Source organism: Alosa alosa, chromosome 17 (genome assembly GCF_017589495.1).
Source record: "Alosa alosa isolate M-15738 ecotype Scorff River chromosome 17, AALO_Geno_1.1, whole genome shotgun sequence".
Classification (NCBI taxonomy): domain Eukaryota; kingdom Metazoa; phylum Chordata; class Actinopteri; order Clupeiformes; family Clupeidae; genus Alosa; species Alosa alosa.
Window position 1 is genome coordinate 22,579,593 of NC_063205.1, and position 3,299 is coordinate 22,582,891.

Consider the following 3,299-nt stretch of genomic DNA (forward strand, 5'->3'; position numbering starts at 1 on the left):
CTGAGGGAAAATATACGCCTTTTTTCCCCAGAGAGATTACATAGTCTACACCTACTCAACTTGAAGACGGAAAAACGCAGAGAAAAAAAAAAGAGAAACTCTCCTACCCTCTCTGTTAAAATCACTCCTTTCGGCGGCTGAGAATAAGTCAGGGACAGCAACAAAACGAGGTGTCAGGTCGCGTTAGGAGGATTTTGCACTTTTTAATTCATTTACAGTGGAGCATCACGACGTGAGGCCTACGGGAGCCTTGGGGCGCGTTATGCAGCGCGAGCAGAGGCAACGCTTGTGGCACTGACTGACACACAGCTTTGTGTGGGATTCATAAAAGCATCTGTAGGCCGAAAGTCGATTTTAACCGAGAGAGACAATTTTGCTGAGGGCAGCTTTCAAGTCAAAGTCGTTACAAAATGTAAAGTTGTTGCGTGGAAGATCTATAGGCTATCTATCTGTTGATTATCTATATATCTATCGATCTGTATATATCTGTCTGGATCTGTATATGTTTAGGCCTACAAGTAACCTAAGTAAGCATATCTACACAAACGTACTTTTAATTAATATTTAAAAAAAAACAGCAGCTCTGTCACTGTCAACACTGTCAATCGACTCCACACTGGAAGTGTACGATTGTGTATGTGAAGTGTAGGGCACTTCAAAGTTGACACTACAACAGTGTAGGTTGATGACTACAGCGATATCTACTTCATATAATCTAGTTAAAGAACATTACATATTACTCCCAAATAAATACATATTACTCTCAAATAAAATATTAAATAATTCCACATTCCAATTCCATAAGCCACACCTTGCCCTTGGTTATAACATCAGAGTGACTGTGGTAACTGCAAATATCAGTCTTACAACTGCATACTCCAAAAATAAGACCATCTATGGTATAGGTGTACTTTATCCTTATGGGCCTACAGTTTAGGTCTTCAGTGATATAGTGCCCCCTAGTGTGGCACAGGAGTATGCACATTATGCACATAAGTCTACTCTAGGCTGTACAGGCAAAGTCAACATCAACATCATTTAACCCTTCAGCAGGTTTTTATTTTAACATTGTAACATAAGATTCTGTTCCGCAAAAATGTAAGGTTCTAAAATTGAATTCAATGAACCCAGATATTCTTTGGAATGTTCAATTTCTGTCACACCGGAGTGATTGTACCGGCTGAAGGATTAATAGTCCAGGCGGGTAAAGTAAGGTCTGACCCACAAATAATTGCAACAGAATTTATTTGCAATGTATTTTCATTTTTATATTTCAATTAGTGATCTAAACACCATAGTAAAAGTCCATGAAAATCCAGTTGGTGGAAATATGTTAAAAATCTCCTCTCTTAGCACTACTTACAACTAGCCTTGCTAATTCTAGCACTTATCACCTGACTAGAACTGACACTTGACTGTATAAAAATAGCACTCACTGATGCACTAACTTGTTCTTATTGTACTACTGTATACCTTTAAATTGTTTACCGTGTTGTGAGTCTCTTTGGTTAATAAGCGTCAGCCAACTGTGAAGGTTGTTTTTATTTATTATCCTTCAGCAAATACTGACAAAACTGTAATAAGAATGTTGTAGGATAAGCATTCTAAAGAATATCAGACCCCATCTAACATAACATGGAATTTGCAAATTGGGAATCTGTTTTTACATTTTGGCCCTTTGAATCAATACAAATGGTTGTTAAGTCTTTAAATAGAGCCAGTGTGTTTTTGCATGTAAGTTGTTGTAACTGTGGCCACATAGTTTACCGAGAACCTTTAACAAAGTGTATAGGGATTCGCCTACTGTGGTAGAGTAAGTAAGTATACATATAAGTATAGCCTAAGTATAAGTATAAGTACTGTATATACTCTTTTTATCCCGTGAGGGAAATTTGGTCTCTGCATTTATCCCATCTGTGAATTAGTGAAACACACTCAGCACACAGTGAGGTGAAGCACACACTAATCCCGACGCAGTGAGCTGCCTGCTACAGTGGCGCTCAAGGAGCAGTGAGGGGTTAGGTGCCTTGCTCATATGTTTTTGGCCATTGACCTATGCACAAATAATTCCAATTGTAACAATGTTCCACCACTTAGATTTTCATGGCTTTTGGTATGTGATATGAAATGAGTACAACAAGAAAAAAATCTGTTTAAATTAGTTTTGGGTTGGGTGTTTTCTTCTCACAGATTGCCTACTATAGGCCTTGCATGTAGCATGTAGGCAAAATAAAAAAAATGTTAACATAAAAGAGTTAAAGGGCATATAAGTGGAAATGTAATAATTATATGTCTCTGAACTTCAAGGACAAATAACTCCAAACAGGAGTCAGGGCTTTGAATGTGCCTGGGCATAACATTACAGTTTTTCCCAGTCGCTTTGGTGCATTTCTTGAATCATGACGCACAAAAATTGGTATATTTCTCAAAACTATAAGTGCAAACTGCACCACATAGTGGATAACCTGCAAAAGCACGTATCTTGCTCAAAATGATTAGTTTATGCCTCAAAAGCAAATATTTATGCCAATGAAATCAATCAAAGTGACAAGTCATGATGCCATTCTTTATGTCAAGATAGTCAAATTGTTTTGTCTTGTTGTCAATATGATAGTTTACTATGTAAGTGTTTTCTAATGAACTATGTGCAAGGCAGTACTGTTTTCTATGTCAGAACTACAAAGTTGCACATTATTGTGTGTGGAGGGGGTTGATTGGATATGTTTCAAAGTTTTTTTTACTGTTGACAGACATTGTTATAAAGCAAAGAAAGGTTTTTACAGCATTGTGCAAATGATAAAACACCCCTTGGTCAGAGCTGTGCACCACTGTACATCTTTCTATACATCCTGACGCTTCTGTCTGTCAGGTCACATATATTTATATATGCTAGATAGACTACTAGTTATGACAACTAGTTCAACGCATTTGCATGTAATGACACAAGCAATTAAATAAGGCCAATTTCTTTTATGGGGTAGGGCTATCCAGCAGGGAACAGTTTAGTGCATTTTGACCAACATGACATTAGCCATTGAAAATGAAAAAAAAAAAAAAAACAGCAGGCATTTATACAAAATCAGTTGCATGGATGTATGAAAGCATTGCTATTTGTTCAAAATGGGGATGCTGCAATGATGTGCACAAGTGATAAGAAGATGATATGGAGGGGGGTGCTGTGGCTCAGCAGGCTACAGCGCCAGTACCATATATGGGTCCGAGTGCCCACGGGGACCCAGGTTCGAATCTGACCTGCGGCCATTTCCCGATCCCACCCCATCTCTCTCTCCCATTTGCTT